Consider the following 14,112-nt stretch of genomic DNA (forward strand, 5'->3'; position numbering starts at 1 on the left):
ACAGTCTCGGTATTACCAAATTGGTTGAGTTCGTTGCTCTGAGCTCTCGACCGGACTATTGGATCATCGGCACCTGTTGAGAACACAGAGGCGGACACCTGTTCACTTGACTCGACTTGGCCAAAAAATCGGCAAACACACTGGTAACCACTTATGACTTTAACGAAATATATAGGCCGTTGGTAACGAGACCGACAGCGGACACAGAGCAGGAAATGAACGAAAATGTCCTTCGACGAAAACGAACGTTTCACTAGTGAAATGCTAAAAATGCCATCGACGTTCAGAAAAAAAATAATTGCCGATTATTTCCTGAAAGTTTATGAGTGGTCAAGTTTAAATTATGCATACATCCGTTTTATGATCGTTTCTTAGTAGCCGTTACTAGAGTAATAAGACGTTAGTTTTACACTCTAAGATTTACATTTACAATTCAATTGCATTGTTTTGGATTTTTGCAGTATTATATTAGATAATTAAAATAATTCGTGGAGTATATTATAAATTGAGCAAGAGAGGAAATTCTTTGAAATTTTATTTATTAAAACAAGCACCTTTACAGTATATATGTTACTTTGTTATTTTTCAACAATGTTTTGGAATTCTTCGCCATAAATAATTATGGTGCATCTTCTAGTTATTCCCCAGAGGCTTTCTTAAGCCACTTTTGTGCAGCTCTTTATTTTAGCTCATTTTCTTCAAATGCTACAATATATATATACAAATCTTCTGGTGCCTTTGATAAGAGTTTAAACTCATAAAGTGAACACCGCTTAAGCAATCCCGAATTGCACTCGAATCAATCAATATTTAAAAAGTGTTAAAAATTAACTATTTATAAAAAATATATATAATTTTTTTTTAAATATAGTTTTATATAAATAGTACTATGTATTATTAATTTTTTGTTATCAATTAAACACATTACTATAATACTTTGTTTACTGGTAATTAAAGAGTTTGCTGTTTTAGTTGCAACAGTTTAAATATGGCCGTATACTTTGTGCAATAAATAGATATTAGGATATAGAAACGTGTAGATATTCTTTCTCGATGTTCTTTATTTTTCAAGAAATGAGAATTTTGATTATAATTTCTCGATTTTCTATAAATATAATATTTAATTGCAGTATTAATATAGTATATTATTGTATCTTTACATAGGTAAAATATGTTTATTGTTTAAATAATTGCAAAGAATGCTAAATATAATATTTAGGTACATTATCACACACTATTTTTAAAATAACGTTTTAAAAAGCATATGCTATCTAAAGTGAGATCGGTTATCCTTGTTATTTACTATGTTAGAAAATTTTCGGAGGAAAAAACTCTTTAGAAAGCCCCCATTTATTTTTGCAATCTGCCAATTCCCACGCGGAGTGATTTCTATCTATACAGTGCCAACTAGAGTAGTTGAAAAAATCATAAACAATCTTTTGTCATTCAAATACTTTAAATCTCTATTAAATGATAATTATAAAGCATACATAATTTCAGCATCTGGTACGAACCCACCCTTTCTTATACAGCAGTATAAAAAATGCATCGATTGCAAAACATTAAAAAAAATTTATACAAATTTCATTTTAACTTGTATGTTCTATAAAAATTCTCGAAAAATAAGAATTCTAAATTTGGCATTTTTCTCGAGTAAACCTCAAGAAAAAACACTAGATATGTGTTAGGTGTTGTTCTCACCTTTGTGCTGCGTCATAAGTCTTAAGTCCGGCCTAACTCTCGTATTTTATTAATTTCAAGTCACATACAAAGTGATAGTCGTATGTAAAAGTTCTGATAAAAATGAAATTGAATGGCAATATTTATACGATCAGAGAAATAGGAGGAGATCAACGTTACTTCTTTTCCGTGATTCCTTGACTAATCGTTATGATTCAAAGCAAAACTTTTTTTTTAAATTAGATATACATATATTATAATAAATTATTTTAATTATTAAGTAAGTGCTTTCTTTCGGGATTTTGTAAGGTGGTTCCCTACTTGCTCGCTTGGAGTATTTTTTATGGTACACGTTTAACAGTTGTCGTTTATAAGTATACATTATTTCGGTATTTGTTTTGGCCCAATATATCCTGTTGTAGCATTTATTGATTTTGCTGGTAGTTTATTGTATAAAATTTTATTTTATTTTGTTACCTAAACCGCATTTTTTCACAAATGCAAGGAATAAAACAATCCATTAGGTTATGCCATTTTTTAACCAAATTTGTACAAACATATATCAACCTGACGATTTTGAGAATTGCCCTTTGCAAGCTATGTGTATTTGAATTAGAATACTTTTCAACATGTTTTTTTAAACTTGCTTAATAAATAATACGTACCATAAAAACACTGTTATTTTTTATATAAGAAAATGCTGTAAAAACAAGTTTAAGCTTAAGTATAATCGAAAAATTTTAGAAATAGTTCAATGATATAAAATTTAAGCTAAATATTTAAGTAATTCTAAGTATTGTAATTTTTACTTCATTAAAATCAAAACCAGTATTTACATATCTTAAGAAAATATACTATAATGAAATTTATTTTATTTTTACGAAACCAACATTTTTAACTTCGGTTCTTCTCTTACATAAATATGTTTTAAAGTGAGTTTGCATTTTATTATTTTTTCTTTTATATTTCCGACAGTTTCGGAGATCAAAAACCTTACTAACTTGGGATTTTTTTAACCACTACAAATCTACTGTTACTTATTTTATATAGAATAATTAAAATTATAATAGATGTGTTAATTATAAATGTCAATCAAAGCAATTATAAAATGTATCATTTTAATTCCGATACATTTCACTGATTTTAATTTAAATTAATCTAGCGTGATGGAATCTGACAAACGAGATAAAATTAATATCACAGAATGCCGCACACGTTAATATCAGTTTACTGCATTTGATTTCACAAAATGTTTCATATATTTTGTGTGGGTGAGGATAATTTTAGTATTCATGAATATAAAGGGTAAAAAAAAATATTTTTTATTCTTATAAATCTATTGACAATTGCTTACATGATTCGATTTTATTTGTTGTTTATTTAAATCAAATTTATTAACCATAATTATGATTTTATCCAATATTTGCATATAGTTTAGATTTTTAACGCACAAATCATAATTGATCACTTTTATCATATAATTTACAAGGCGCTTAACCTTGGATGGGTACCAATATTTTAACAACACAGTTCCGCGATGTTTGCTTACCTTGGGAACATAGAGCATTGATCTGAACGAAAGGTATATCGGAATGATTGTATTGCATTGCATACGTTTTAAGGTCGTCATGTCATTAATGTGTGACCGTAAAATATACGATTTGACTCACATTAGTTCAAATGGCAAGATCCGATTAGAAATCAAATGTCGTTCGACGTTAATGGTGAAAGGCGTTAACGCGCGATTAAATACTAGACATAATTGGTTTAAGTCGTCAAATATTTTATTATTTACAAACAAAACTTGACAAGCGAACATAATTTTTGTCCAAACGTCCGTTTGTTCACGCCTTTCTCTTATTAAGCACTCGTTTACTCGGACACATCTTCGGTCAAGTCTTGTTTTGCTACTTGCGCATTTCACTTTCGCTTGGTTATGACCTTAGTCTTGTGTGTGGTTACTTTACGCTCAAAGGTTAAATACGATTTATGTCCGTACTTGAACATGTGAATTAATATTTGTTAAAACTTAACTTAACCGCGAGAGCAACGGACTTTGGTTCTATTGAAAAATAAACCGCGGAATAAAACGAAAATCGGAGGATTGTTGTTCCACGAATTTCGTAATTGTTTTTCCTTTGCGAAAGCGAAAGCTTTTGTAGCAATTCGCCTAATTGTGCTTCTTTTATTCGCCGCGGTAAAACTATTATTATAAAGAAGAAAATGATAATAAATGCGCGATTTGTATTGGAAAGCTTGCGTTGCATAACACATTTAGGTGAAGGCGAAAAAATTCTATAATATCATTATTAAAAAATCATATTCAATTTATTGTATGCATTTCGCTTCATTTCCGTTAATAAAAATTAAATAAACACGTTACTAAAAGCCGTTCACTTGACAACTACATTGATAATTTTTTTCTATTTCATTGAAACGACAATGACATTAAAATAAAATTATTATAAAAAATTAGAGTTTTGACATTTTCAATATTTTTAATGATTTATTTAGAGCTTGTATTTAATACAATATAAATAAAACCCATCGTGAAATATTGAATATTGGATACAACTCCTTTATTAAATATACTAGGTATCATATATCAATATTGTACAATATTTGTATTGTTTATATATTATTATATAATATATAACTCTTGTTTTTATAGCATATCTTTATTTTAAATAAAGGTTGCACATATGCGCCTAAGACTATCAGATATCTATAGAAAAAACTTACCACCATTCAATAAATTGTATGGTTTCTAAAACAATACACAACTAACTAAAGCAATTAAAAACTACAATCAAGAATCTATTTGCAGTTTGTACAAAAAGTAAATGCGGATAACACTATGAAACCTTTTTCATAGAAGGCCATGAAAAACTCATAAAAACTATAAGAAGACAAATAAAATAATAACTTTACCAAGCATCATACAACCGCTTACTACCAAGACAAATAGCTAATGAAAACATAGCTTTATAGACAAATAAGAAAATATACCACTGACAGTAACATCGAAGGGCAAAACGAAATTAATAAATATATCAAAGCAAGAAAAGCACCTGAATGTTTTTATAACTGCAAGTCATTGTTTCTTAATTAGTGAAAAATTATGGATTATACTAATTTAAATTTAATGAAATTAATGACTTGTCTCTTTGCTTATTGACTTTTTTTTTAATTACTAGTTGAAATTTTGAGCTTAGCTTTAAAAATAAAAACAAATACATTTAATTGAACCATATTTCTGTATACAAAAAATCATTAAACCGAGCATTCATCAATAAAAATAATAAAAACATGATGATAAAATTGGGAATTTGTTTAACGAAACTTGCAAATGTGCGTACTTGATTACTTGTAAATTTGTATTGATGAACAGAGAAATAAATAATCGTTGAAAAGAACGAACTTTATTAGAATGATAATTTGTATAATGGACGAGAATATTCGAAGGACCAATATGGATCGTAAAAAAAAAGTTGTCTATATATAATATGTTACTACTGCATATATTTTATATTTCAAGCAAGCTAAATAAAAGGTACGATGACAGGAAATTTTTTAAGCTTAATTCTGTGAGAAGCACTGATTATTAATGTTGTTGCTAGATTGTCAAAGCAGAAATAATGCCGATTCCTTCCAAAAAAGGTCTATAAAAACATCTGGCACGGACTCACTCTTTCTTATTCAGCTGTACAAAAAAGTGCGACGGTTTTAAAAATATTTTTTCAACAAAAAAGGCCTAATGGAAATACTACAGAAATTAGTCAATTTCTCGAGAAATGAGTATTTTATATTTGGTATTTTTTCATTAAATTTTTGATTTATAATTTTTGAGAAAAAACACTAACTATGACGAAGAAAACTGACAAAAAATGCAACTGGGCAATATCAATTCTTCAAGTTATTGTAATGCTGTTTGCAAAACAAATAATTAAAAATAGGCAGTTAATATTATAAAATATAAAAAATTCACAAAACATTACTACCTGTTATATATAAATCTAATCAAATATATGGAAGAATAATGATTTTTTAAGACTTGTTTCGTGATTATTTAATGCAAGAGAAAATGTTGATAATATAATCCAAGGTGTGACTGTTATAAAAACTCTCTTTGAATACAACCATTATCCAACGAATGGATCGTGTTATATTACAAACATTTAAAAAGTATTGTCTACAGACCAAATTCAGGCAAGCAGTTAGAGATATTGATAAACAGATCTAAAAATCATTAACTCGAATATGAAGAGAGTATGACATTTTAATTATATTGCCCGGACTGAAACTTTAGTATTTAAGATTAGTAACGAATGGAATAAATTCACTTCCCAGCTAGTCGAAGATAATATGAAAATTTAAGGAGTTGATGAAGTTATTGGTGAATTATTCAAAATCACCAAATATCTGGATTTAAATCTAATAGAAGAGGATTTTTTTTAACAGAAATGAGCAATGAAGTTCTGATGGAACTTGAGGACCTGAGAAATAAATACTCTTTTACAGAAGAACAACAATAAAGCATTTTTTAACAAAAATCCCCTCAATGCTTAATAACGATTTGCGAAAGTATCAAAATCAGTGAATGATGCTATTGCATGCTATACATTAATTTGTCAAGAGTAGAGAATTGTGGTTTTATTTTTTCTTTATAAATAATTAACTTTGTATTGTCTTACCCATTATTAATAATTATTAATAGGTCAGATAATAAAAAGTAAAAACTATATATTTTATTAGTAAAGCCTATACACGTATTTAAATATAAATAATAAAATTTTATTTTTCTAAAAATGCGATGAAAGCATTCTTTTTGTAAAAATTCCATATGAGTATATATAGTATATAATATTTTACTGAGATTTCTATATAATAAGTCTGATTATTATAAAAAAATCATAAATACGATCTCAAAGTATTGTTATAATTATATGCCATGCCTACCATTGAGGTATTCTTTATTTTATATAATATCACATTATAGAAAGAAATAAACCATTCCCACACTCAAAATAACTACGTAGTCTTATACAAATAAAATCATATATAGAATTTTCTATATATATCAGATTATATTATGTAGTAATATATTATTTTTATAAATAAAGACAGATTACGTTGCTATAGTATTGTAATTTTGTTATTAAATAACATTATTTAAATAGTATTACTAATTAAACTAGTTAAAATTATTTTTTTATGTATTTCTATTTTTTTGATGAAAATCACAATTAAAATAATATTTAAATTTTGGCATTACTAAATAATCCATATTTTAATATTTTTGGCAATGGTTTTTTTGCTCTCTCCTGAACAAAACCGATTTTAAATATGTTTTTATTAAGCAAAAAATGATTAAAAAAATATTTAAATTTAAAATTATCTTCTTTTTAAGATAGTAATTAAATTAATATTGAAACAAATAATAAGTTTTATGTAATTACATTATTAACAATAAATTATAAAAATTTATTGAAAAATGAATTGATTATTTTAAGAAATATAGAAAATTATCGCATGACATCTTTGAATGACAAACATCATTAAAAAATTTAATACATACGTTTCAACTACAACTCACAGATATCGCTTTTTATATTCGTATACAAACTAATGTACTATTATACCTACTCACTCTGAAAATATTTCAGAGCTGAAAGGACTAAATTGTAAAGTGGCCAACTTCCTTGCACTTCCTGACGATGACACCTCCGGGAAATTCCATTTATTTAGTTACACTATGGTTGTATGGTTTTGCATGCTGCGACTATCTCCCATTGTCCAGATAAGCCATTGTGTTTCAACATCAACTGAATTAAATACATAAATAATATATACATATCTATAGTATTGTACATATTCCTATATTCGTGACCGTAGATGCACGTAAATAAAAATAGCTGAAAAAGCTTTAGATTTTAATCGGTTCAGTACGTTTTATTTAACAAAGGACCGAGTTTGCCCACTTTCCAGATGTTAATTAAACAGGACCTATCCCTGATACGGGCGACGCTATCACCAACGTCGACTATGTGTGTGGTAAACAAAGACACACAATAGTGATAGTGGATTCATCGACCTTCTCAAACCTTCTGAAATATATTTTCTCATACACTTTTTAGATTATATATCACATTTTTATTTATATTAAATAAAAAATGATAGCTAGACTTAAAATTTGTTATATAAAAATTGTATTAAGTATATGGTACAATTTACTACATTTCGATAAAAGTAGTTCAAACATTTTTATATTGAATCTACGCAGTATATATATACATTAATTAATTACCGAAATTTTAATTTAATATCCATTGAACAACATTTGGCTGCGTTCACCAATATTTACCTGTTGATAGATACTACATATACATGGATGCAGAATATACCTGGAATAGCTAATGGAGCATGGCGAACAACGCGAAAGGGGTCAATTAACTGCCCTTGTTTGATGGTGTCGGTACCTTCGGTAATGTAAATTCGGTGATCCCCTACTACATATATCCAAAGATGCAATATATCATTGTTTAACATATGCATATGTACATATATGTATATTCTATAAATCTGGGTCTTATTGAATTTGTGGTTGTACTATATATATATATATGTACATACTACAATATATACCTTTATTAAATATATTAAACCCCCATATCCGAGTATTAGTTTTGAAATTAGTTGAGAGTAATATTATACATATTTTATTAGTAGTTATAGAGTTGATGTAGGGGTGTGACTTTGCAGACAAAATAAACGGTGAAAAAGCTAATAACAGTTGATTTTATAAAGAAATTTGCCACAAAGAAATAGTGTAAACTCGTGTGAGTGCGGGGTCTCTCTCGGTTTGCTTCGGATGCCATCTGTCGTGTGTCGAATCGTGTAATCGTCTGATGTGACACTTTTATACTCTTGATTGAGTCAGCTCTTGCCCTGAGCTGACTCAGCCCTGAGGGTGTTAGTGGGCCAATTGCATCGCTTGATGATTTTACTCCTTGAAGTGAAACTTTCATAAATCGTTAATACAAGGAGAAGAGGATAATAGCAGTTTTTACGCAGAAAAGACGCATTGTCTATCGCATATCCTTTACACAAAAACCGTAGTTTTTCTTGTCTTTACGAATGGTTAATATGCTAGCATGTAGGTAGTTTTTTTCAATATTATTAGGCTTTTTGTCAAAAACGAATTGTTATTTATTTTTTAAAGTTATTAAAGTTTTGAGTTAACGGTGCAGCGGGTTGTACCCCCATAAATTTATTTTTTAAATAAAAATAGTTTTCTGATAATAATTTTTATGTACATATATACCTGTTTAATTAATAATTTCATAAATTCATTAATATTTTTAATTATATTATATACATATATAATGAAATTATTAACTTAAAAAAATATATATCATGAATAAATAATAATTTTCACAGGTATTAAATATATAAAAAATACATATATGTGTTTAAATATTAGGTACTCTGCATTATATTTTTTTAAGATATTAAAAACTTTTATGGTGTATTTATAATTACTTAATACAAAAAAATATACTAACCACTAATCGGTAAAAAAATATATTATTATTTGTGTGCTTTAATTCATAATGATTTTATTAAAACTAACTTAGTCATGAAAATATGAAAGCACATTATACAGTTATTATTATTATATGTATATATATATTTATAAATATACACCGTCTATTTTTATAAAATACAATAAAATCTTTCTCACGCATTATAATCATTACAAGGCAGATTTTACAGTGTATTTTTTTAAATACTACTATGAACATCATTAGCGAATTGTAATAATTGTTCGCCAAACAAGTAAATTATTAACTGTTTTTCAACGATTCTCAGAACCACTTTAAAACTGCTTTTCGAGAAAAAATAAGAATGGATGATCGAATTTTTATGAAATATATAAACCGTTGGCTTTTCAATTAAAGCTTAGATTAATCGCATATTTCTTGAAATCCACTCCCTTCGCCAGGCATCAGGGATGTCAAAATTTTTGAGCCACGCTAGCGTGGATCTTGGGTCGTAAAGCAGTGCTTAAGTCATCCCCATCGAGACTAGAAGGCATCTAAATACCTCATTACTGAGGATCTATGCCTCAAAATAATGTTTTCCGTAACCTGTTTTGTGTTCTATGTATATATACATACATTATAATAGCAATAAGTTAGTTTTTTTAATTATTTGACATAAAAACAGTAATTTTATACTACTTTTATGTATATTTCGGTAATTTTTAAAGCATATGATACACGAAAATATAATGTGCTTACATTCATTTTAACAACAAAGATACAATAAATAAATTTTATTGTAAATTAAAATATACGGGCTATAATAATGTGAGTAATTATAAATTGCTATCAATAATACATATGTATAATACATATGCACGTATAATATATACATTACGCCGTATTAAAAAAAATCGTCCTAAATAACACGTTGTCAAGCACTTGATAGGCTTCGAGCAGCTGTTGTAAACATTTTCATTTATTTTATACATATACATATCTCTATATAAAAATATTAATTTTATTTTATATCATATAATATAGAAGTTGATATAGGTGAAGTCAATTCTCAGGAGAGTACGACTTTTAAAGGATTGAAGGAATAATGGATGTGAAAGGACTTTTCATATATCAATAAAAGTTTCAGGGGAGACAATATAAATATTTTTAAGTTTATGTTTTTATACAAAATAAAAAAATAATAATTACTACTTAATATATTGTTAGTAAGTAATGTATGAGTTTAATATTTTAGGTTTTTATCAATAAGACTAGGCATATTAAAACAATTATTAAATGCATATATTTGCTGTTTAAATTATATTAGTACAAATTTATGAAAAAATGATACATAAGTACGAAATATGTATATTATTAATACATATTCATCCAATTACAGGTCTATATCCATTTTCATCTTAGAGGTTTTTCAATATGTGTAATTGTAATGAAATATTTTTATTCTGCAATTATTATTAAAATCAAAAGATGTGTAGACTATTGGCTTTTTAATTTGTAAGTATTATAAATAATTTATATATCTAATGATATTTACATTGATGTAAATCTAAAAACATTATTCAATCTAATTTATCGCCATAAACATTGATTTTTAAATCATGTAATAGCAATATTAATCAATAATTATTCTGACCAATTTACGAGTTTTGATGATTTTTTAGACAAAGTATATAATTATATATTTATTAAAATATTTAGAATAGTAGATACTGCATTACTATTTTTAATTATATTTATAAATATACTTATATTTTGTCAATGAAAATTTCATTGCGGTATCCTTTGTGTAAAAATCCTATTTATCCAAGCCGCAAAGCGAAAAACCGTTAATGCCGCTTTTGAGGTTATGTCTTCTCTAACCGTCGCTCAGATAAACGCAGCCCAGCGGCGCTATCTGGCGACAGTGGCCGTAAACAATGCGGCTCGGCCGCCGAACAATGGCAACACCGGGCCCGGTCATTACACATTTTAAGGTATGCAAATATGGCAGCGTTTTCCTGCGCATTGTCTACCCGGGCAAACTATTTGTGTGTGCGTGTATAGATGCTGCGATTCAAAAAGTTCGTAGACTAATTCTATAGCGGGGAAACGAAGGGTGGGGGGGTAGAGAAAAATATTATTTAATATGCTAAAAAGTTAAATTTTCTTATATTTTATACATTGATAAAATATATGTGATAAATACAAAGTCTATAAAATATAAATCTACGATTTTATTTTGTGATTGACTGTATAACACCCTATTATTTATTTTTCGACAGTCACCAAAATCTTGATTCCAACGACGTATAACATAAGTCACGCGTTTGCTTTTACGAAAATTATAATTTTCTCATAGCTTATTTTATAGAATAATTTCTTATAAAATATATGTTAAATACTCTTTTTTACTTTGCATATAAATTGTATTGACCGGTTTGCATATAAATTGTATTGGCGAATGTGTAAAAATAGGATAGCAATAATACACATAATAGCAGCTTTATTACATGTATTACATGATTGAAGCGATTATAATTACACGCCGATCGCGAGGCACTGACTGGCACGTCCTTCCGTCGCGTCGCCAAACATCTTAGCTGCCGCGTTTTTGCCAGCGTAGCTTCAAGATAACTAAATCAACCCTTTACAAAATAAATCTTGCACTTGGCGCGTTTAGAAATTATCACGAAAATTCTAACACATACTATAGTTTTATACTAGACTTTTAGATTATCCATTGATTTCATATTTTTTTACATTAATAGATATTTACATTTACATATAAAATAATTAGATTATAATATTTCAGAAAGTTTGTTTTTCTTTAATAATTATATAGTACTAGATTTATTATTTTAAATTAAATATGTAAATTATATTTTTACTGGATAATATAAATTAAAAATTATTACTGCTAAGTTATTAGTTGTACTAATATTATAGTACAGTCTACAAACTTTTAAACCACATAATATGCGTACATAGCGAGCTGTAATCCGTTAACAATTATTCTTTAGTCTTCAATTATCTTTCCGGTCAAATCAAGCATGAAGGCAACGCCATTTTGTCATATTTTCAGACGAATGCTAATTTTTCTGTGTATTGAATTTATCCAGCTGTTGGATACTGATGAAAAAAATGCTAATTAAATTAATATTAATTAATATACAGAATTCAGTTTGCTTGGAATTTTAATATGTACCTTATTTGCATTAAATGATCAAGCGTGTATAAATTATTTTTAAAATTATAAATAATTTTTTATAAAACACTTTAATATATAATATAATTAAAATTAAATATTTTAATAACTTTATATTTATCAAATCAATATTTCACTTTCTTCCGAGGCTTATTAGTCGTATTAATCAATTATTTTTAAAATGTAGAATATATAAGATAAATTTAATTGAAACAGAAAATTTTTATTTCAGCTTCATTTTATTCGTATTATTTTAGTAAAATATACTTTTCAGAAATTCTATATATTATATAAAACCTCACAATGGATCAGCTATTCAAAAACTATTTTTTACCATCCATACAAGGCACAGATAAAAAAAAAATAGATTAATACTTCTGTTAGTGAAAATAGACATGTCCGGGCGCCCACGTTGACGACCGCTGACGGATGAGGAGAGACGCCAAAGTGTGGGACGCAACCCACATAATTCATATTTTTTAACTTCTTTTAAATAACATAATAAATCTACATTTGATTATTTGAACTAGAAACGTTTTAAACAATGCCACGCTTTAATTCAATTATCTAAAGAATCAAGAGCCATTGTTCATCGGACACCTATGAACAATTTGTTCGTTGATGATGATAATATAATTAAAATAAAATTCGTGGGAATCGTTTGTAGTGAATTTGTTCTAAAATAATCTATGAGAATTTATTTTGTTGCTCTGTTTTAAATGCTGCGTGTTATTCGTTTGCACTACGTACCGACCCTAGAAATAAGAAAATTGATAAATTACTTAATTACCCCTCAACCCCGGATGAGCCAAACGATGATAAATGCTTCTAGTTATAATGAAAGTAGCTATACGATATGAATTGTAAAAAAATAATTCAATTTAATATTTTAAATAATACTTTTGTTATGAAAATAGCAATAAATAACACATTTATTGTGTTTATTTTTTTACTTTTAATAAGCCACATTATATTTTGTGGTAGAGGAACCAAACGTTTTTATTACAATTAGGTGTAAAAATAGCATTTCTTAGAACTTTATTTAAGACATTTTAACGTTGCTCGTCATTTATATATCTTCCGTTACAACATAAAAGAACTCGCGAGATTGTAGACTTTACTTAGAACAGCACTCAGATATCATCAGCACCCCAAGTCTTGTACATCATCCAGGACATGATCACTGCTATCTGTGATGATCGATTAAAATTTTAATTTCCTAATAAATACTAATTCCGATCTCCTAGACACAAAAGAAATTTAAAAACTATGTGATTTATATGCGAATTGAACCCAGATCTGTAATGTATTTGTCAATGACTTATACCACTCGTTTTTTACTTTCATAATCTATTTTTGCAATACTATACAGTCATAACAGATACAGAAAAAAATATATAAATAAACGCCTTGTATCTTTATACCTTGTAAAAATATAATTCATTACAGTAAATCATTTTTAAGTATATGAGTCACATTATGAAATTTGTACATGTGTAGATAGTTTTTTGTATATTGATAATTATCAGTAAAAATATATTATCTACAATAAAAATCATATACGCTGTAAACATAATAAAACATAATCAATTTGATAGGAAATATATAAAAGATTGTCATTAAAAAATAAAATAAAAATCACCTAGCACATAGGTTTTTAAGCCACGACCTGCAGACCAGTAT

Source organism: Plectrocnemia conspersa, unplaced genomic scaffold, assembly GCF_051122295.1.
Source record: "Plectrocnemia conspersa isolate PC_06_02 unplaced genomic scaffold, ASM5112229v1 ptg000002l, whole genome shotgun sequence".
Lineage (NCBI taxonomy): Eukaryota > Metazoa > Arthropoda > Insecta > Trichoptera > Polycentropodidae > Plectrocnemia > Plectrocnemia conspersa.